This window comes from Pan troglodytes, chromosome 9 (genome assembly GCF_028858775.2).
Source record: "Pan troglodytes isolate AG18354 chromosome 9, NHGRI_mPanTro3-v2.0_pri, whole genome shotgun sequence".
NCBI classification, from domain to species: domain Eukaryota; kingdom Metazoa; phylum Chordata; class Mammalia; order Primates; family Hominidae; genus Pan; species Pan troglodytes.
Window position 1 is genome coordinate 36,017,377 of NC_072407.2, and position 24,083 is coordinate 36,041,459.

General features: G+C 41.2%; 1 long non-coding RNA gene across 1 annotated transcript; it reads right to left on the reverse strand.

Moving 5' to 3' along the window:
- Positions 1-15,886: 15,886 nt before the first annotated feature.
- LOC104008455 (uncharacterized) lies at positions 15,887-23,570 on the reverse strand. Its single transcript, XR_001707229.4, has 3 exons — positions 23,359-23,570; positions 18,946-19,264; positions 15,887-16,027 (listed from the first exon to the last, which is right to left on the reverse strand). It is a non-coding gene; the product is annotated as an uncharacterized LOC104008455 (long non-coding RNA).
- Positions 23,571-24,083: the final 513 nt, after the last annotated feature.

The following is a 24,083-nucleotide window of genomic DNA, read 5'->3' on the forward strand; positions in this document are numbered from 1 at the left end:
TGGAGATGGACATTATCATTTCCATTTTACAGATGAAGAAACTGAGGCCCAGGATGCTTAAGTAACTTGGCTAAAGTTATAAGCTCACAAGTGACAAAGCCTGTACCTCGATCTCTGCCTGTCTGCCTTTATTTTCTAATTTTCAGGCTATTCGATATAGGGCTTCAAGTCCTATCTTCCTCCTAATGTTGGTGGAAAGCTAATATCTCTCTGAAAATCTTCAATGTAACCGAAGACTTACTTATTCCCCTGCAGTATCAGTAAATTTCCCCCCTTGGTTTGTACAAATTACTGTAGCAATCGAGATGCATGCATCCCGTTGTTCTTTGACATTTAGATATTACAAGCCTTGGATAGTTTTTTAACTAAGACAGCAAAATCTTTTCACAAATGAGTTCACTTCAGGGAGAAAAATCTGTTGGCAAGGGAGAAACTATAACTTGTCAAAGGCATGCATACTATTTTTTTTTTTTTTTGCTAAATTCATGTTTTCCCTTGTCAACCAATAGATGAGCATAAAGACTTTTGTAATATTCGTTTTTTTGTGATTCACTAGTAATATCATTATGATATAATATTCTCTTGGCAATAAGGAATAATTTACAGATCCTGGGGATGAGGTTTTTAATGATGGTGCTTTAGGATGTTGACTCATGCACATCTTTTTCTGAGTTAAATTCTTACATCTTTTTAATAAAGTAAAATCAAAGTACCATGCAGTAAGTGCTCTGGTGCTCTCTCGAACGTCCACTGCTCCCCTCCCCACTGTGTTGCAGTCTAGTGCTTCAGGAGTTGACTGTAAGTCCACGGATGGACTTTGAGCAGTCCAAGCCATCCACCAGGAGAAGCCTTTCCCTCCTGGTTTAGAAATTAGGAACTCAGGTATAACCCAATCAGAACATGGCATTCCGCTGGCCACCTGAGTTGGTTCTGGAATAAACATGTGATCTCATTTGAGCCAATAAGATATTTAAGGAAGTCCATGGGGGCTCCTTGGAAAAGTTTCCTTTCTCCTAAGGGATACCCATAGAAAAAGCCAGTCTCTTGGCCTCTGGACATTGTCTGGCCCAGGATGTCAGGCTTGCAATAACTGTAGCCACTTCAATAAAACCCAGAGAATGACACTAGGATGCAGAAGAGGACTGTGACAAGAGAATATCAGAAAAGAGGAGCTGAAACTGTTAGACTAAACCAACCTGGAGCCAGCTCTGCCTTTGGGTGTTGTTACACATAATAAGAAACACAGTTTCTTATTATGTCAGCCATTTTGCATTTCTGTCACTGTAGCCGAAGCATCCTAACCAATACTGACCACAACGATTTCCTCAACATAATTCCCACTTTACCATGATACTGTCACAAAAGGCTTCAATAAGTACCTCCTCTTCAGAAATGAGACCATCAGCAAACATTCAATTTCATGAACTAGGAAACTAAGACCCAAATCAAAAAAGGCAGATGACTTAAGCTTACCCAGAAATATGACCTTATTTGGGTTTCAGCTTTCTTGCTTTCTCCATGAGGATGTCTAAGTCACAGTCACCAAATATGTCCAAAGAGGGTTTCTAAAGCATTGGCAGCCCATGCGGAAGAGTACAGGCATTGATTTCTGTTCAGCCTAAATTGAGGCCAAAATCATGCAACTTCCTACTGTGGGCTTATTGATGGAGATGAATTCTAGTCCTGAAACCTTATTTCAGGTGGCAAGCATAAGGCACTTTTGTTCTTGCAGATCTTGATAGAGCAATCTATATTAAAGGCATCTTCTTTTCTTTTATTTAGTAATTTATACGTACTCAGGCCAAATCCACGTCCCAGGTCTTCTACAGCTCAATGTAGCCATGGACTAAATTTTTACCAATGGGATGTGAGAAGAAGTGATACGTGTGATTTTCAAATCATGTCTTTAAAAGGAAGCACTAGAATCTTAATAGTTATTCAGTCTGGATTGTACACATATGGAGATTAATTTTTTTCTACTTTGTATATGTTTGGAAATTTTCAAAACTTTTTTTTATGATACTTTAAGTTTTAGGGTACATGTGCACAACGTGCAGATTTGTTACATATGTATACATGTGCCATGTTGGTGTACTGCACCCATTAACTGGTCATTTAGCATTAGGTATATCTCCTCCCCCCTCCCCCCACCCCACAACAGTCCCCAGTGTGTGATGTTCCCCTTCCTGTGTCCATGTGTTCTCATTGTTCAATTCCCACCTATGAGTGAGAACATGCGGTGTTTGGTTTTTTGTCCTTGTGATAGTTTGCTGAGAATGATGGTTTCCAGCTTCATCCATGTCCCTACAAAGGACATGAACTCATCATTTTTTATGGCTGCATAGTATTCCATGTTATATATGTGCCACAAGTCAAGAAAAACAAAGAGAAACTTGCTTTGACATATTTTTAAACATGCTATAAATCCATGTAAATGGTTGAATTTTATACAAAACAATGAACAATTCAGCCAGTCAAAACAGAAGTATCACTGAGGGAACTCCTTAAGCTAACAAAATATTTGTAGAAAATTGATAGCATCACAAATTGTCGAAAAATAAGGATTATTTAAAAATTGCTAAGAAAAAGGGCAAACTATTTGAACACATATACAATGATAACCCCCACCCGCCATTGCATGAGCATAAGACACATAGGAAATGTGAAGGAAAAAATTGTCTGATCTCAGGATCAAGATGGATCTTATATCCATCAAACAATTAACATAAGCCACAAAAATCTACAATATAGTTTTCTTTCAATGATGTACATGATTTAAAACAAGTAAAATAAAAATGTACATAACAAATCAATACCAAATTTTCATAGATATCACAAACGATGTTAATGCTCTAGGGAGTTTTGAAAACCAATTTACTCTGATTTTCCTATGGAAAGTTCATGTTCAAAAAATCCACAAGAGAAGAACTGCAATTGCCAATAGCATATGACAAAAATTTCCAAATTACCATTGATCAAAACACATTATAGTATACATGAAATGACATGCATTGTTGTGATATACACGATAGCTCAGATTAAATGACACTTTTATCTTGCCAAACAGAGAAAATGTTTTAGAAAATAATATCCAGTACTCATCAGGGTATAATAAAATGTCCAGTTTTGTAGCCCCAAAATAGCAAAGCAGTACAACCTGTCAGGATTGCAGTTTTACAATATTTATCAAGGTATCTTCTTAAATACAGATCCCTTAATAGATGAACTCTAGGTATTAAAATGAAGAAAATAATTAATAGCTAAGTAATTAGTTATAAAGGAGAATGCTCAATTCAGTGCTATTTTGATAGCAAAATATAAGAAATAAGGGGAAAATAACACAATAGTGTTACAGAATAGTATATGTAGAAAAATATTTAGTTAATGGAGCAATGTGTATTTAATCCCAAATTTGAAGTATCTATACAAATTAAAATTAAAGTGATTTTTGAAAATGCAAATATTTACTAAGAATGAGAAAAATTGTTAGAAATTTCAAAATGTTGAAAAATAACATAAACATGAAATACCAGACACATGCACATGTATGTTTATTGTGGCACTACTCACAATAGCAAAGACTTGGAACCAACCTAAATGTCCAACAATGATAGACTGGATTAAGAAAATATGGCACATATACACGATGGAATACTGTGCAGCCATAAAAAATGATGAGTTCATGTCCTTTGTAGGGACATGGATGAAATTGGAAATCATCATTCTCAGTAAACTATCACAAGGACAAAAAACCAAACACCGCATGTTCTCACTCATAGATGGGAATTGAACAATGAGAACACATGGACACAGGAAGGGGAGCATCACACTCTGGGGACTGTTGTGGGATGGGGGGAGGGGGGAGGGATAGCATTAGGAGATATACCTAATGCTAAATGACGAGTTAATGGGTGTAGCACACCAGCATGGCACATGTATACATATGTAACTAACCTGCACATTGTGCACATGTACCCTAAAACTTAAAGTATAATAATAATAATAATAATAATAAAAAAAAGAAAAACCCTATGATAGGTCAAGACTGTTTTTAAAGAAAGTTGATTATTTTCTATTTCTTTCCCCTTTCTGCCGGCTGGAGTGGGGACGTGGTGCTGAGATAGCTTTGACCTTATGGCCTAGGGAGGGACTATAGAAGATGGTGAAACCATCAGAAAGAAGAAACCTGATTCTTGGAACACGTTGAAGGCAAAGCTACCTCCTGGAGCATTCATTGGCCTGGAATTCTGCAGAGACACAAAACTTTCTATTGTTTAAAGACATGGTTATTTAAGTCTCTATTAAAGTTAAAAGATGAATATCAGAACTAATCATCAAATTTCTCCATGCCTCCCAAGTCTAGGAGTACCAAAATAATTTCATTGTGAATGATGCCTAAATGACTTTTGCCTCCACTTGCTACTGTAGGACTGTGGCCAACAATATCTTCAAGATTTTCCAGAAGCATCACATGTGTGTACAAACAAGACGGGTCAGCTCACCTGTCAGTGACCACATGCTATCTCTCTATCTGCTATTTGTTCCTGACCCTCCTGCTCCCAACTCCTTCCACTGGGTACTGCTCCCTCCCCATAGGCATTCTAGCTCAGTTGAGGCACAGACCAGAGTTACAGAGTTCTGTTCAAGATAGGAGAGAAAGCTCCTATCCCTCTTTTGTGTTAAATCCTACTAGGGGTCCCCACAGCAGGGCTGCTTGAGCCTAATGCATGCCAGAATGCTTCTCTGGCATGCATTACGGCTCAAGAGTTACTTCTAGCCCTGCTCTTCTCCTGGGTTCTAAAGCATGTATTCGATGGGACACAGAAGACAAAACCAGTCAAGAGATACCTCTATGTTTTATTTTGCATCTTTTTTCTGATAACCAAGGCTTTGCCTCTAGGTCCAACTTGTCTATTTCATTCCTTCTTCCCTTTGATGCATTCTCTCCCAGGAAGTCACTCATTTCTTTTGCGAAGAAGCCTTTGGGAGAGTCAAGCCTACCAGTTGGCCAGGAATCCCCAAAAATGAGTTACAAAAGCAATGAGAAACACTAAAAATAGAGTATATTCATAGTAGAAGGAAGAATGAGCAGACATCAAGGAGGGTTTGTGTGTTTGAAAAGGATGTTCCCTTGAATATCAGTCCCAGGTAATATTCAAGAAAAAAGGGGCCAGATATGGTGGCTCACACCTGTAATCCCAGTACTTTGGGAGGCCAAGGTGGGAAGATTGCTTCAGCACAGGAGTTTGAGACCAGCCTGGGCAACATAGCGAGACCCTGTGTCTACAAAATAAAAAATAAAAGAATTAGCTGGGCAGGATAACATGTGCCTGTAGTCTCAGCTAATAGGGAGGCTCAGGTGGGAGGATTGATTGAGCCTGGGAGGTTGAGGCTGCAGTGAGCTGCGATTGTGTCACTGCACTGCATCCTGGGTGACAGAGTGGGACCCTGTCTCAAAAACAAACAAACAAACAAACAATACAAACAAAAACAAAAAAGAAAAAAGGTTCTATGGCCAAATTAGTTTGGAAAACACAGATAACTATAGTTTTCACCTCTCATACCCCCTAACCCTTCACAGTGCAAATTAACCCAATACAATCTTGGAGAAGCCCTGCAATAGCCTGTTTATTTTTTGTTTGAGCCATGATTTCTTAGGCACATTTGAGCACAGAGTCTCCTCTTAGGCCCTTGCAGTACCTATTAACATTTTGGGAAGCACCCTTGGGAAAATGGCAGTTGTGAATTGGAGCCCTCGCCTTTTCAACTCTCTGCATTGTGATTTTGGGGATGAGAAAAGAGTGTGTGTGTGCATGTGTTAAGCTGTCATTTGAGGTGTCAGTGGTTGGCTTCAGTAGCAGCATTAATGTGGCAGCTCTGAGTGGCATATTCCTCCAAGCAGAGGAGGACGGGAACAGGTCCCCAGGGCTGGGAAACACACTGAAATATTTCCCCCACCGCATGCCAGGGTTTCAATACCAAGAAAGTTGCCAGGGTAAGCTTTGGCACAAACAGCCCATCAGAAAGAATTGCTCCTTTTTGGAACTGAGGAATTCACACCCACACTGAGGCTGGCGTGGGCACATGCCTCTCCCAGCTGGTCCCTTTGGAGGAATCACAGCTTCCAGAATGTTTGAGCTGCTTGAGAGATACAAGAATCTCAGAGATGCAGCGAAGCTGTTCTTGAAACAACACAAATCCATGTCAAAGGCATTTTAAGAGAGAAAATGAAGCACCTGAACCTCCAAGCTCTCATTGGAGAGGCTGTGGAAACCAGAAACTGCAGAAGGATCCCATAGGAAGAATTACCCCAATCTACATGCCTGTATTTGGCCACTAAATGTGAACACTCTGCTAAACAACAGAGGCACGGGGTTTTCTGGTCAGAAAGAATGATGCAAAGAGCAAGGCAAAGGCTGGCAAAAGCAAATGCTTTCTCCCCTGGGCGTCATAGATCTCCCAAGACATGTGATTCTAAAGAAAGCTTAATTAAATTTAATGGACAAAACTCTCTCGGTGCTAGGAAGCATTTTAATGTGGTATTTCGGTTCCGGGTGGACAAAAATCAGTCTTCCTTGCCTCACTGCTCTCTCCTTTAAATGAAACAAACTTCCTGATTAGTCTCATAACTCTCATGACTGCCCCGTGTCCTCCTGTCTGATGATCCTCTCTACAGGACCCCTGAAGGGGGGCTTCTCACTGAATCTGCAGGACACTGGCCTACATAAGTCAGAAGAGAGCATCCCACAGGAAGGAGAGTGGCATCTTGACCACCAAGTTACCTCCAGTATCCAGCACAGCATCTGATGCAAAGAAATTTTTTCTTTTCTTTTCTCTTTTTTTTTTTTTTTTGAGACAGAGTCTCACTTTGTCACCCAGGCTGGAGTGCAGTGGTGCGATCTCTACTCACTGCAACCTCTGCCTCCTGGGTTCAAGCAATTCTTGTGCCTCAGCCTCCCAAGTAGCTGGGATTACAGGCACGCACCACCATGCCCAGCTAATTTTTTTGTATTTTAATAGGGACAGGGTTTCACCATGTTGCCCAGGCTGGTCTCAAACCCCTGAGCTCAGGCAATCCACCCACGTTGGCCTCCCAAAGTGCTGGGATTACAGGCCTGAGCCACCACTCCCAGCTGCAAAGTATATTTGATGAATAAATGAAAGCAAGAAATAAATAAAGAAGGAGAGGGAAGGAAGCAGGGAAAGAAAGGAGGAAAGAAAATATATTAGAGCTGTAGTGAGAGGAAGTGTCTCAGGCATAGCCTCATGAGACAGCAGGAAGGTGAGGCTGTGTTTATTTATCAGACAGCACTAACAGAACGGCAGTACTCCTATTTTGATGAAGTAATACTTTTTCCCATCCCCTATTACCCTACTCTTCACCTCCTCTGCCATCCCTGTGATTGAGAGAAACTGACTCCACTCCCAGGTGGATCTGATTGGCTGAGGCTAACTCCACCCTCTTGCCAGTGATTGGTTCAGGAATGGTTGTATGATCCAATTGGGTCAATAGAATGCAAAGACGGTTTGCTAGGGGTTTCCAGGAGTGATCTTGCTCTGAGAGAGCCCCCAGAAGTGAATCTTCCTTCTTTTGTGGCCCAGGAAGATTGCTATCATGCTGCTACCAGACTGAGTGTGAGGCCGACACATGGAGGAGAGTGGATTCAAGAGAATCACAGGAGGTAGATGCCACTGGATGAAATCCTCCCCAAAGCCCATCTGACTCCTTGACTTCTAGTTATGGTTCAAGGTTTCTGGGTTGATATTTACAAAAAGAGATTCTTAAAAAGAAAGATCTTCAAAGAGCTACACCTAGCTCCGTTTCTGACTGTGTGACCTTGAGAAAGACACGGCCTCTCAGAACCGCAATCTGCTCACAGCTAAAATGAAGGTTAAAAAAGATTTCTATCTCAAACATTTCTCACAGAATTTTTGGGAAGATAAAATGTAAAGTAACTGCAAGGAGTTGCAAATCTCAGTAAAGATATTATTATCTTTATTTGATCTGACTTTCATTTTTTTCTATCTCCCTAGTCTGCCCACTGAACAATGCTAATATTTGATAACTTCAGTCTACATTTAACTTAATCGTATAGTACTGACTCCAATTCAACCTGTATAGCTATTATTTCCACCTGCCCACTTCCAAAATAGATTTGGGGTAGCTTATAATAAAAGCCCCTGGCCAGGCGTGGTGGCTCACGCCTGTAATCCCAGCACTTTGGAAGGCCTAGGTGGGCGGATCAGGAGGTCAGGAGATTGAGACCATCCTGGCTAACACGGTGAAACCCCGTCTCTACTAAAAATACAAAAAATTAGCTGGGCATAGTGGCGGGTACCTGTAGTCCCATCTACTCGGGAGGCTGAGACAGGAGAATGGTGTGAACCCGGGAGGTGGAGCTTGCAGTGAGCAGAGATTGTGCCACTGCACTCCAGCCTGGGCAACAGAGCGAGACTCTGTCTCAAAAAAAACAAAAAACAAAACAAAAAAGCCCCAAAACAATAGAACAATAAAAAAGAATTCAAGGACAAAAATCAAATAAGAAAGCTAGGGAATCATTGTCCCAGAAAATCCAAATGAAGAGCTTCTCTAACTGAGCTCAAAAACTTACTTCTGAGCTTCCTGTCAACCAAAGCGAAAAGGGAACTTATTTTAAAAGCTAATATCATGCTAAGCATTGTGCCAGGCTCTGTGAAAGTTACAAAAATAAATAAGACATGGCTCTTGCTCTCAAAGAGTTTGAAAAATAATGAGGAAAAAATCCACCAGTGAAAGTAGTAATACAGGCATATTAGGTACACTACAAGCGTTGTTAATTACCACCTAGAGAAAATCCATGAGGGTAGTGAGAGGAGAGAGATTAATTCTAGCTTTGGAAAGATTTGATGGAAGAAATAGTATTTGAAGTGGGCCTTAGGTGGGGTGGGAATCTAATTGGGATTGTGGAGGGGCATTCTGGCATGAGCAAGCATAACAGCGTATTTAAGAAAAGGTGAGTAATGTAGTTGGTCTGACATGGTCTAGGGTGTGGCATGTGTATGTGTGTGTGTGTGTGTGTGTGCACACATGTTCTTTTGTGCACATTAGGGAGAATGGGAGATAAGATTGGTGAAAGGGTTTGAGGTGAGTTATGACAACCCCTGCATGTCATGCTCAGGAATTTGAACTTTATTTTGTAGGAAATGGGAAGTCACTGAGAGCGTTTCAGTAGGAAAGTGACATGATCATAGTTGTTCACCAAATAATATATTTTTGGTGGTGTTTCCCCCCCAGAGATCAAAATTGAAAGTGTGGTTCTGCTGTGAGCTAATATATTTCCATCAGAAACTTAGCCTTCTCCTGTGCCATTCTGTGTTCACTTGACAATTTTTCATTACATTGATTCTAAGTCAGTTATTCCCATAGAAAAGACAGAAATTCATCATCTTTCCCTTTATGATTTCCTCCTCTGTCATCAAACACATCAGCAGGCATGAGTTTTACCATAATTCAATTCCCGCCTTCCACCCACCTTAATTACATGCATTTCCACTTGATTATAATTCACTGGAGTATTCAAGAGGATCAGGAAGTTAAACTTCTCTTGGCTTGGCAATTCTTTTGGGAGAGTTCTATAGCAATATACAGGACAGGAAACTCATGAACAAGAGATAGGTTCTGTGGCCTCGAAGCCTCAGAATTTCTCCACTTGGCGGAACCATAGAATTCTGCATTGGAGGAGGCTTTAGGAATCAGTGCTCGCGATGTAGTAATGGGAAGAAGCACTGATGATGGTTTTTTGCCCTCAACCAGCACCAAGAAATTTGCTTTCCCTTGCCCAAGATAACAGCCTTGATATCAGTCATTGCCAATAAAGAACAAGTGAGTCGAAATTTGTTGATCACTCAGGATCAGAATCCAGTGACCCGGTAAAACTCAAGTTTGCTCACTTTTCCCATGAATACTTAAACCACCACTGCTTAAGGAATGCACTATGTGAACAGCCAACTGATCTAGAGTTAGAGAAATGTCTCTAAAAGGCCTTCCCTGATTCCTCCCAGCTGAGTTAGATGTCCACCCCACCTCCGTTGTGCTCTCATATGATGTTTTGTGCATCTCTCTATTGTTATGTGACCCACACACTGTTATCTAACATTTGGATACTTGTTGTACACCATACATTTGCATATATTATTTCATTGTCTCCCTAATGACCCTACGAGATAGATATTATTATTGTCATCCTGTTTTAATGATGAAGAAAAAGAAGCAAGGCATGGTTAAGTGACTTTTCCAAAGTCATACAGCCAATAAGTGCTGGAGGTAGAGTTTGATATCACATGGTCTGAAGCCAAGCCTTGCTCTGAAGTTCTTTGCTACAATGTTATCATTATTTGTTTCTGTGTCTATGACTCTCTACTTTCTCCTGACTGTGCTCCCAGTGTGGAGGCAGGAGAAGAGATTCCCTCCTGCGCATTGGTTTTTACCCCTTCTCAGATCCCCATTGCCCAGCGTAGCACATAGCAAAAGACAGGCGCTCAACCAATGAAAGGTAGCTACATGGATGAAAACGTGAGAAAGTCAAGTGGTAACTCTTTCTCCCGGGACTCACTGGTTTGTATTGATTCTATATTTTAATTCTGGTTGAAACCCTGTCACATCTTCAGAGAGGAAGCAGAGGAGTCCTTAGGCTGCATCTCTCCTAACTGGGAAATTCCCTCACAACATCTTCCCTATTGGTCAGGTGATCCAGATGTGACACATCTTCAAGACTATAATGCAAAGAAAATTTAAAAAGAAACAGTTTTCAAAAATACTTTTCACTAAGCTTTCCCCCCAATACATGTTATCCCCAGCCAGATTTGACACATACAGTTTTATTTGTTAAATAAAAAGGACCTATTTCTGAAGCCACGTGTCCAAGTCTTTGCACCAGTGAGGATGCCTCCTTCTCTCCAGCCACATTGTCCCACACTGCCCTCCCCATGGCCCAGCAGGGGCCCAGTCTTGGGATCTGGCTTTTGGCAGGACCCTCACTCCAATGGGTGAATCCAAAAAAATTCTGGCCAGCGTTTCCTTCCTGTTTTCCCTGGAGGTTCTTTCCAAGTGGTGCCCTAAACTGGGGGCCAGAGACCGGACATAATCCCAATGCATATATCAGGCTGAGGCTCCAAGGAGACATCTGACCTCAGAGGGTGGATGGCTTCTTCCATGTGAGATATAGGAAATACCACAGCTAAAGAATGATCCATTTTCCAAAGAAGTCCATGATGAATGACACTGAGCATCTCAGAAGGTTGGTCAAAACCAAGGTAGCTGGGGAGTGTCTCAAACCCCACCACGTGTCCCCAAGATGCCAGGGGCTTTCCTGGCAGAGGGCAGTGGCCTTCAGTGTACTGCTTCACTGTTTCTGTGTGATGGGAGAAAACCCAACATGGTAGTTTCAATGATGACAGCACAATTCCTCTCAGGAAGAGGGAGGCAGATAGGTCTTGAGGTCCTTTAAGGTCCCCTGGGCACAGCAGGAGTACATGGAAAGGAGGACAAAGAGAGGATCGAGTGTTCAATCCAGCAACAAACAGGAAGCTGGGGGCTGGGAGGAGATCAAATAAAGAAAAGGAAGTTGTCATCAACACAGCAATGGAAGCGGGCCCTCCTCTAAGAACTTTCCAGTAGTGAGAACACATGAAGTGCTTTATTTTTCTTTTCTTTTCTTTTCTTTGTTTTTTTTGGAGACAGGTCTCACAATCACAGCTCACTACAACCTTGACCTCACGGACTCAATGGATCCTCCCACCTGACCCTCCCTAGTAGCTCAAACCACAGGCGCACCCACCATACCCAGTTAATTTTTATATTTTTTGTAGAGATGGGTTTTTGCCATGTTATCCACACTGGTCTCCAACTCTTGGGCTCAGCCTCCAAAATCCTGGAATTACAGGAGTGAGCCACCACGCTGGGCCAAGAAATGCTTTTAAGAATAATGTCGAATGTTTCCTTTTAAGTTTTTTTTGCTGAGCTGTGAGGTCATTGTCTCAAACTTTCGGGAAGCACTTACTGCCTCCAGAGCCTTCGGTCATGAGGATTCTGGGGAAGAAAGACATTGGGGTTGTGCCCAGTGGAGTGGCCCAGCACAGAAAGGGGGTGGTAGACACAGAAGGCAAAGTGCAGAAAAGCTGTAGGATTCAGCAAAAACTGGCATTCAGATTGGAGATGTCTGTGGGAAACCTGAGTCACTCCAAGAATCACTGGGAGATATTGAGAAGAACACTGTGTTTCCCTCCATATGCTGGTGAGGGCTCTCAATGAAAAAATCTCAACGGCCAGTCCCAGCGGGCTGGGTGACTTGGGAATATCTCTGTAGCTACATTTGAATTAAACATGCATGACGTAATCCTTAAAAATGCTATGGTCATATTTTTTCCCTTTTAAATATAATCTTGGTAATTTTTCTGAGAATACAATAATTTTAAGTCTCTTTTAGAATTCCAAAATGCCCAAGGGAGGGTGGATAAGAAGTGCATTTGTATCTTTTTTGTCTCTATAAGAAAATTCAGTATTTTTTTTTTTTTAAGGAGAAATTCTTGACTTAGGAGCATCTTGGTTTGCTTCTGATTGTCTGGAACAGGGAGTCACTATTAGTTATGACACACTGAGTGATTTACAGGTCAGCTTAAATCAAATCTGATTCATTTCACGTCTTTACTTGTGTGTGTGGTAGGGGGAACAAAGAGTATAAAACACAGAGCTGAGAAACAGAACAGTCAAAGTTCCTGCCCGGGAGAAATGCCGGCATCACATAAGGGGGTCTTCTCGTGCTTAGCCCCCTCTGCCACGTGGGCTGTGCTTAGCTTGGGATGCTTGTCTCAATGCTTGAATACCTTCCTCTGCAGCCAACGCTCTCTATGTGTTTGGGTGGAGAGATGCATTAATGGAGAGAGGAAGGAAAATAAGGGGTTTGGAGAAGAAACGAAACACCTGAAAACAAGTCATCTTTTAGGGTTCAGATGCTCATGAAACTTTAAGAGTGAAGTGAAAAATGACATGATTTTCAGGGACTGGATTTTCTCTTCCCCCTAGGACTCCTCACACACACACACACACACACACACACAGACACATACACACGCAGGACCATCCACTAGCATACTCTTACTTGGCTATTTGAAGTCATTTGGTGACTGCTAGAATTCTGGACTAGCTGAGGCTGAGGCAGATACAAGACACAATAAGCATTTCAAAAAACATCTCACAATGTGATCATCAACGTGTAATATGAGCCGGGGGTTAGTTAAATAAAATGTGAAAGCCGTATTAATGACCCTTCTGGCTGTCCAACATAGCATTTCATTTTCCTTTCCAAGGAGGATAAGGGTAGGGCCGGCGAATAAATTATAGATGAAACCCCCATCATATGTTTATAAATACACTAACATTAGCATTTTACTTCCTCATAAATCTGCAGCAAATACTCAGGCACAAGATAGAAAGCCCTGTAAAACAATGATATATTCTCTGCTCGCAGGCATTGACTAGTGGCCCATTCACTCCCGGTGCTGTTCTTCAACCATGCTCCCTCCGCTCATGCCCCCTCATTTAAAATCCATTTTAATTTAAAGATGCACAAGCTCGTGGTACATTTACTCATCCTAGTTATACATCATGGAGCAAGGAAAAGAAAATTGTTTCATCTAGAGATACGGTTCAATGTGGTCACCACTGAACAGTGGAGTAATTACCATATCAGGCCCACTCAAAATGCACTCAGGGTGTTCTGTGACCTATCATTTGCTAATCTGCATAGTGAAGTATAGCTTCATAACTATAAATTGCTGACTTAATTAAAACCAAGACCTTTCTGTCATTTAATTACAGGGAGAAAGGTTATTGCTTAAATGCAATTTTCCAAATGTGATTTCTTAACAGTTATTAACTGCTTCACCATCATTTATTGTTTCAGATTTTTCAATTTGAAAATACTTCCCATGACAGAAGTAATGACTTCATGAAAAACTCAATCTAGAGGGAGGCCAGCCAGCCCATTTGTTTCTCGTAAGTGGAGCCGACAGGAAACTGGAAAATGTCACTGAAGGATCCTGGGATGGCTCTCACTTTCGGGGAGCAATTAAAACCCAGAAGGTTGTATCAAAGATGGGGAGAGGTTGTTTGCAGACATTTTAAAGGTGGTCTGTCTTTCCTATCCTAGCTGGCAGGTGTGTTTGCCTTGTAAAATATGAGGGTGGCAGTGGTGGCCAGTGGTGGGTCAGTCAGCTCCTAGGCTCCTAGGCACCCATTTGAATGTGTAGATCCTCTTCCGAATATTTCTGCATCTAGAATTTCTTCTCCCGCAGAAGGTAGAACTGCTACAAGTTTGGACATGGCAGATAGACACACAGTGAAGAGAATAGTCCACCTTTTCTTCCATCCTCTGTCTTGCTTTAATCCTTGGGTGGTTGTGTCTTCTCTTTTTCTCCATGTTTTAGTAGGTTGCCCAGAGGTTATGCAGGTAAATTAGAGTGACCAGTGAAGTGGGCCAGTCTAGATAGCCAAGAAAATTTAACATCCACCAAAGCACTTCTTTAATAACAGGGGATTTAGTTATTGTCTTAATTCCCATGTGCACAAAATGGAGACTTGTGCAACTGGTCAACTTAATGCTTCAATTCATATTATAGCTCTATCTGCAGCAGAGAAGCCAGGAATTTCACTGTGATGGACAATCTAGTCTTTTCCTAGACCCTGACAGCTCTGTGCTAGAAAATTTACAAAAATGGACAAATGTGCTTCCTGTCTACAGAGACCTAAATGTCGGTTCCAGGCAGGAGCTGCCTTGCTTACTGGTTAAGGAGAACACTCTTAGGCTCTACTTTCACTTTAGGATAGGGTTAAAGTTAAAATTGCTCAGATGAAGAAGTGAAAATCCACTCAATTTCTCTCTACGTTAGCCATTTCTCTTGGCTTTATTCATTGTGGCAGTTACACAAAAATGACTAATGGGGATTTCATAAAATCTTAGTCAGATTGTTAATAATGCCTTCTGCGCTCCATCAGCAGCGTGCTTCAAAGTTTTCAAAGCATCTTCACACACTTTAACCAATTTCGGTTCAATTAAGCAAATATTTCGGTAACACAAAGATTAGAAAGGCACTGCTGCTTGCCCACATTCAATCAGGGGAAGTCATCTGGACCTTCGTCCAGTTCTATAAGGTAGCAAGGAAGATGTTTTCAGGAAAGCTGCACTGTAGCCTCCCTCCACCTTTTTTTTTTTTTTTTTCCAAGAAACGGAGACACACTCAAACTTGATGAAATTAAGTCAAAGTGAAGCTCAGCTCAGTATAAATATTTAGAGACCTCAGGAAAACCAGGAAGGCTGAGATCCAGTGCTACTTTGTCTCAACAGACCACATGGTCCGTCTTATCTCTACTTCTGGCTTTCTGCTCTTACTTTTCTCTTTCTTGATCATTTCTCCGTCTTTCTCATTTCACACAAGGCAGCAATCCTCACTTCTCAGTTTGACCATGCACCACTGTGATATTGTGAAATGTCTATTTCACAGTAGATAGTGTCAGAATTGAATGGAATCAGAGAACATCCTCCTGGCCTGCTGGAAAATGTGCTGCAGAATTGGTTGCTGGTGGAGAGAAATCCCCACCCACTTGTTGGTGACCAGAGGTGACATGCTCTATGTTGAGTGGTTTTGGCTGTGTGAGAGCAGGAAAAAGACCTTGAGCTTTTCCTATATATCTCTTAGAATCACCAATGGCCAACATCCTTGTCTCAGTTCAAATTCCTGGAAGAGGTAATCTGGTTGTCTGAGTGCTTCACTCTTTAGAAACTAACAAATCATGGGTTACTGGCTAGCTGGGCCTTTGGACAGGGCAAGCAACAATTGACACATTTAAGATGGCAGATAAAAAATTACGATCTTTATTTGAGAGGTAAGGAAACTAAATCTTGCCAGGTTAAGCAATCTGCAAATGTTCGCATGACGTTTATGCAGCCGAGTCACATCCACATTCTCTCCCTGTCAGTTCCTTTCCCGGGAGCTAGAAATATTGAAGTCATTTAAGTAGGAGATGATTATTAGACATATACGTACAACTATAGGTTCTTGTATTTATGTTTTATTAATTGACAAGAGTACAAATCTAATTAAAGGAGAAATTGCATTGGCTTAAGATAAGAGAATAAATTATTTCTTTTTGGTAGTTAATACAACTAAAGCTCTCATTTGTACCCTATCAGTTAATCTGTTGACTATTAATATCACTTAATCAGAAAGATGGTGGAGGAGAGTAACAATGACTAATACACAGTCAAGATTTTAATTTGGAAACAGAACACTACATCTTTTTACATACTAAATGCACAATAGTGACAATTAATTTCATTCTTGCTGTGAGTGCTTTATGTAGCAGCCTCCTATTGGGTCTAAAAATCTGGCTCTATCATGAATGGGATCCATGGGATAGGATGGTGCCATAGATGACTTGCTTTGCTTCTGGGAAGAGGAAATGATTTACATTCCTTTCACACTATCACCACCACCACTACCAGAAATGAGATGGTTTTGTAGAAACATCACCATATACTTTGTAAAATGATTGGTTGCTATAAAGCATTGTCCAGGGTGGAATGCGCAATTTGCAAAGAGGCCAGGGGAAGACCATTTCTGGATGTGTATGCAGCTGACTTTTGTGTTAGTGGACACCCCAGTTTGGTACACCACATTGAGGCCTGATAGCAATGGCCACAAACACAGCAAGCCACAAACCAACCCTTGCTCAATCCTGCAATTTAAAGAGATTGCTCATTCAAACTCACTGTAGTTAGACAACTACACTGATTCTAGACCAATTCCTTTTCCCTCAACATGTCAGTGTGGTTTTTTGTTTGTTTGTAACAGCTTTTATTACTCACATACCACAAAATTCACTCATTTAAAGTGTACAATTCAATGGCTTTTAGTATATTCAGATTTATACAACCATCGCCACAATCAATTTTAGAACATTTTCATGAACCACAAAAAGCCCCTGTACCCCTTAGCAGCCACTTCCCAGCTCTCCTAATCCTAGGTAATCACTCATCTACTTTCTTTCTCTAAATATTTGCCTATTCTGGACATTTCATACAAATGGAATCATAATATGTGGCCTTTGGCATTGGTTTCTTTCACATAGCATAATGTTTCCAAGATTCATCTGATTCATGTTGTAACATGAATCAGAACTTCATTTTTTTAAATGACTGAATAATATTCCACCATACAGACATGCAGTTTTATATATCCATTCACCAGTTGATGGACATTTGGGTAGTTTCTACTTTTTTGGCTATCCTAAATAATGCTGCTGTGAACATTCATGTACAAGATTTTATATGACCGTATGTTTTCAATTCCCAGGAGTGGAATTGCTGGGTCATGTGGTATCTTGGTCAGCTTGGGTTGCTATCACAAAATACCACAAACTGGGTGGCTTATCAACATCAGAAATTTATTTCTCACAATTCTGGAGGCTGGAAGTCAGAAATCACACTGACGTGATCAGGTAATGGTGAGGGTTCTTTTTTGGGTTGCAAACGGCCCTCTTCTTACATTGAATCCTCATATGGTAGAGAGCAGACAGAGAGGGAGAGAAAGCAAGCTCTCTTTCCTTTTTTTCTAAGGGCACTAATCCCATTCATGAGGGCTCCACTCTCATGACCTAATTACTTCCCCAAGGCCCCACCTCCTAATGCCATTACATCAGGGTTTAGAATTTTATCAGATGAATTTTGGAGAGCAGACACAAACATTTAGTCACAGCATATGGTAACTCTTATATTATTCTTTTGAGGAACTTCCAGACTATTTTCCAAAGTGGTTGCACCATTTTATATCCCACCAGCAATTCAGTATCTTTTAATAAGTGGATTTTAGAGGTTCCAGCGCAGCTCTGTTTATCCCCTGGCCTTTTTACACTCTGGGAAGCTCATAAAATAGCCTTTATGGGTGCTGAGTAAGACAGGTACCCAGAATCCCTCCACCTACCAAGAGCTTTCAGAAGGAACCTTAAAGAGTGCTTAGTCCAATGTTTTTCAAAGTGTATTCCCAGGAACACTGATTTCATGGAATGTTACTAACAAAAGAACAACTCTTCCTTTTTTAAAAAAAGGTGGTTCTTTGCTCAGATGTATTTGGGAATCACTGGGTTAAACCAACTTAAACAGACTCTTTTCTTCAGGATTTCTCAGAGCTATTAATATGCTAATGTATACAATAAATTTCCAAAAGGCAAATTGAGAGTTTCTAAGCAATATTTATTTGACTGTAGGTTGAAAGTTGTCCCCCATCTGGGAGCAACTTCCAGAAATTATAATCCTCAGAAGACACTGAAATGTTGATCTGGTCCAATCCCTTCCTGTGGCACCTGCCCTCTCTCAGGAGCTCCTAATGATCATAATCTTCTTTGCTACCATTTACCAAGGGTCTGTTATGTTAGGCGCTTCACATACGTTAATTTGAATGATCCTTTCCAAAATTACCTCAAAAAAGTTTAAGAAAAAATCCTTTCAAAAAAAAAATGGCAATGATGTTAGTCCCCTCTCACAGAAGACTAAACTGAGGCTCAGAGAAGTTGAGCAACTTTCCTCCAAGGTAGCACAACTAAACGGTAACAGCACCTGGACTTGAATCCAGGTCTGGCTCTCTTCAAAGCCTCCATTTTGACCACTACACTGCATCCTGGGGACTGCACTTCATATTTTTCTGCTGGATTTGATACCAATTTAAAATAAGGAAGAGCAGGGGCAAGCCAGAGGCCAAACTAGAAATTTAAATATAAAGGTCAGTAAATAATTGAACTATTCTCAAGAGATAGCCTAGGTATTGGCAAGACTATTACCTCCTTAGACTCATACACAGCTTCTTACACACACACACACACACACACACACACACACTCTCACTTGGACTAATTACCTGTCTTTTCCAAATGGTCCATTAGTGTAGGTTTTGTTTTTTTTTTTTTTTTTTTCAACCAGAGCAAAAACTAAGTACTGGGATATTTGGAGAAAGCAGAGACTAGAAAATGCAACCAGGTCCAATTCAACTGCAAAATTACTTCCTCACAGAGCAAAATGGCTGGCTCTGACACCCAAGCTGTTCAGTGGGACATAATGGGCAGAGTGAAAGAGGCATCAATGGCTGTGCCCTCTGAGGATAGTCACAAATTCCTCTGGATTGTAGTTGCCTCATGTGTGTAACCCTTAAAAATCCAAGTCACCATGTGGCCCAGTATCTGCAAAGAAACACAAATTCAACATTTAAAAAAGTAAAACCATTGTAAATACTGTCTGCAGTATCTTAAGAGTGAAGGTGAGAAGGTACATTAAAAACACATAATAAGGCTGGACGTAGTGGCTCATGCCTGTAATCCCAGCACTTTGAGAGGCAGAGGCAGGAGTGTCTCTTGAAGCCAGGAGTTTAAGGCTGTAGTGAGCTATGATTGTGCCACTGCACTCCAACCTGGGAGACAAAGCGAGACCCTGTCTCAAAAAAAAAAAAATATAATATAAAATAAAATAAAAAATAAGCAAAAACAGAACAAAACGTCTGGAAATGATTTTTTCCATAACTTCTCCTCTTTCTTTCTACCTCTCACAAGTACAGGAGGGCCCTCAAAGGTCTTTCCTTCCCTCGCTCTAAGACCCCGAAAGACTCTGTCTAGAGCTCACAACTTAAAGAGGCTCTTTCTTCTTCTTCATCCTTCTCCTTTCCTTGTCTTTTGTGTAGTTCCCTATCTTTCCCAATTTAAATCTTGCTTCCTTGCTGGCCTCTCTGCTCCCCCCTACTCACCTTTACCTCCACTGACACAGTGAAAGCTGAGGCATGTAGGTGATCAGGAGTGTACAGGTGTGTCTGTGTCTGTGTGGCGTGGGGGTGGGTGTGGGTAGGAGGTGGTGGGGGTGGACAGTGAGAAGATCACAGATAATATAATCAGGTTGCTTCTGGTCACTGCTAACATTGTGATGTGTCTGAACAGAAATCCAACTCTAAACAAATATCTTGAAAAAGTAATATACACTTAAGGCTCCCATAGGACTACCAAAGGGGAGAACTACATAGCATGACCTCCAGCCAGTGTCGTAGTGAGTCTCTCAGCGGAGCCAACTTAGCCTGACAGCTGCTCCCATTTCTGGCCTTTTGGCCTCCTTACAAATCTGTGAGTCTTTTTTTTTTTTTGAGACAGGGTCTCACTCTTATCACGTAGGCTGGAGTGCAGTGGCACAATCATGGCTCACTGTAGCCTTGACTTCCCAAGCTCAGGTGATTCTCCCACCTCAGCCTCCCAAGTAGTTGGAACTACAGGTGCAAGCCACCAAGCTCGGCTAATTTTTGTATTTTTTTTTGTAGAGACAGGGTTTCTCCATATTGCCCAGGTTGACCTCAAACTCCTGCAATCCTCCTGCCTCGGCCCTCCAAAGTGCTGGGATTACCTGTGGGAGCCACTGTGCCAAGCCTGTGAATTATTGTAAACGAAGGTCTTGAATTTTGTCACATGTGTAAAATAATGACGTTGGACTAAACTGTCTCTTCCATCTGAGAAGCCAATGATTCCATGAGATCTGTGTTCTCAAAGTGTAAGTTATTTACAAGGGGAAATCCATACCCTGAAAGAGCTGAACTATGGAAACCTTGTCTTTTCTGTCTCACCAGCCCTAAATCTTACGCTTTAGGCAGTGTTACATGTAGGGTGAAGAGGTACCACTCAGATCTGTGAGCTCTGCTTTTAGACTTCACCTAATTCTTCCCTTTGGGAAGAAGATAATATCATTTTTATCTGTCCAACATTGCCCCGTCTCACCTCTTCTAGAAACAGATCTTGCTCCTTTTGTGCCAGTCACAACCCCCGACTGTCTGGTCACAATGGCTGACCAAAGAAGGTGGCAAAATGACCCAAGGCCCATCAGGGTGTATCCTTAGGGATTTTTCTAAATATAAGCTGAGGAGAAAGAGTCTTTTGCATCTTTGGTAGGAAGCTGTAAGTATGTAAGCCTATCTCTTGGGAGGATCTGGTCTAGGGAAATGAAGACAACAGGCAGGGAGATGCAGAAAGGAAATGGGAGAGCATCCACCTGGTGACGGAGCTCCTGGATCCCAGCTTCTCCAAGCTCAGCTCCACTCTATGCTTTCTGCAGTTTGAGTCTGTGAATTAATGAGGCCCCCTTTTTTGCTTAAGCCAATTTCATTTGAGTTTGGGCCACTTACATCCAAAGAGCCTTGCTACTCAGTGTTGGGATGAGGAGTTGGCAGTTAGCATCTGCAAAGGGCTTGGAGATTCCAGGGACATGCTATGCCCTCTTCTATTTGTTTGCAAAGTGTAACAGGACTCTAACTCTTTATTCTTGTGTCCTGGCCTTTTCTGGATGCTTAAATAAAATATCAAATAATCTTGCTATCTTCCATCTCTTCTCTGTCCAGTTTGTGGAAAGCAACCTCTGCCTGCTTGTACTGGGAGCAGCTCTTCTAGATGTCATTCACCGGCACTCCTCAATCAGAGAGACCTTTGTCTACAGGTTAAAGGACATTTGTAACTGCCACAAAATGCAAATTCAGACTGCTTCCCTTCACTTTCTGGTAGTATCAATATTTGCATTTCTTAGATTTCCATATTAGCCACAAAATGGTCTACCAGTTTAAAGAAGGTAGAAACTGCAAAATGACTTTTTAAGACCAGGTGATCCGACAGTTCAAAGGCATTCTCATGCATGCTTGCAGTCCTTGAAACATATCCATATAGTATTAATATTGTTTTTAATTATTTGTGCCCAAGGAGTTTTTGTTTTTGTTTTTTTGTTTGTTTTTAATTTAAACAAGAAGGAGTTAATCCTCTGCTATCTGGGGAGAACTGCAGTGCCCAAACACCCACCCTTCTCTTTCTCTTGGACTTCAGTGTTATTAGATGAGGTTTGGGAAAGTTTTATTAGCACTTTTTATCATGACACTGGGACAGGAGAGAAAATGAATTCAAGCTCTACCAGGGTTCCAGTGTTAAACTTGGAAGGTGCTCATGGCCACGCTCAGCCTTACTGTAGGATATTACTTGAGCGAGTGCACACCCTCCCCACAAACTGAAGTTCTACTACATGCCTTCACTCATCTCCTACCACTCTTACTGGGTTGCATTTCAGCCTCACTGGCCTGCTTTCCTTCCTTGAACTTGCTAAATCCACTTCTGACTTAGGATCTTCCCACCGTTTCCTTTGCCCAGAATGTTCTTTCTCCCCTGGCTCCTTCATGATACTGAGGTCTTCAGCATAAGCATCATATCCTCAAAGAAACCTTCCCGTATCACCCTGTTCCAGGCCTTTATTGTTGCCACACCAAAACAGTGGCTTAAACATTAATAATTATTTATTTGGCTCTGGAGTCTGAAAGAGTGAGATCTCAGCTTAGGAGTTCTCACTCCTGGTCTTTCATGTGGTTGCTGTCCAATGGGCATCCTGAAGTTTTTTCCATCATATATCTGGGCTGGGAAGATTCAAACATCTAGGTGCTGGCACTGCTAGCTGCTCAGGTCTCTCTCTCTCTCATTCCTCTGAGTTGTCTGTCCACATGGAGACCTCATGATAGCTGGACTTCTTACATTCAGCTGAAGGCACCTAGAGTGAATGTTCCAAGAAAAATCAGCAGAAGCTGCATGGCCTTTTCAAACTGATAGCCACTTCCTTTGTGTCCTATTCTTCCAGGTAGGTACAGAAGCCCCTCAGGTGCAAGGGGAAGGGACATAGACTCTACCTACTAGTAGAAGAGTATCGAAGTACCTGAAGACTTGCTTTAAGACCACCACACACTACATACTTTATAAAACAGCCTCCCCAGCACCATATCACTTCACTTTATTATAATTCTTTGCATAGCCCATAGTGCTATATGTCATATTTTCTTATTTGTTTATTTTCTCTCTAGCCCCCAAAAGAATATAAATTGTGAAAATAGGGGCCTTATGTGTCTTATTCACCACTGTATCCTGGTGTTCAGTGGAGCAGTGCCTGGTACTTAGTAGACAATAAGTATCTATCAAATATTAATAAATGAATGAAGGATAAATGGCAAGGGCTATTCTGAAGGGTCATCTCACTGAGATTGTTATTGTGGGCTCCATTTTGGATGACAATGGACCCTCCTCACCTTCCTTTTTCTACTTCCTTCTTTTTACCTCCCTTCCCTCTCTCCCACAAAATAATTTCTAATCACCGATGTCAGTATTTCAAACCTGGAGTCCTTAGTATAATTGTGATCCATTGGATTCAGCTTTTACCACCTTGTTTTTGAAAACAAACATACCAAAGCATGCCAATTTCATCATTTGGGTATGTCAAGGATACTTACACAAGCCTGCACCTTGCTTATTTTACAAATCACAGATTGGCTTGAATCTGTCTTTTGTTTCTTAGGATTTTTTGGTTTGTTTTGCTTTGTTTTTTTTGCTTTCCTTCCAGCCAGATAAGCTGAGATCTGGTCTGTTTCCACTGAGGGGTAGTCATCAGTCTACCCTTCTCAACATTTCTGTTCCTGAGATTTAGCTACAGACTTCACAAGCTGTAACATTCTAACTACGTGTCATTGCCACCATTGTCTCTTGTCACAATCCTAATTCTATGTTCTGATAATAAAACTTCATTAGTGTCTGCACCTCCTTTCCCGTACCTTTGAAACACTGTCTTCTGCTGAAACGATTAGCAGTGCGCTGCGTCAGATCATCCGGCTGTCTGACAGCCATTGTGAGTGAGCTAAATTGTGAGAAAATGAAAACTTCTGACAATTTCCATTATTGTCAAATGGAGATATTTACTTGTACAAATATTAAAGGTTATTTAAAGATGTAAACGGACTTCATTTCATTAGTGGTATGCATCAGGTAATAATTTAAAACAACTACCCAGCCTCATTCAAGTAAATTACCAACTCATTTTCTGAAAGAAAAATGTCATTTCTCCAGGCTGTGTTTTTAACTGCTTGCAATGGTAGAAGATTAAAAAAAAAAACCTATGAATATTTCAGAACAGAAAATGTTCAAGTTCTCATATTGTTTAACATAAACCAGACAAAGGGCT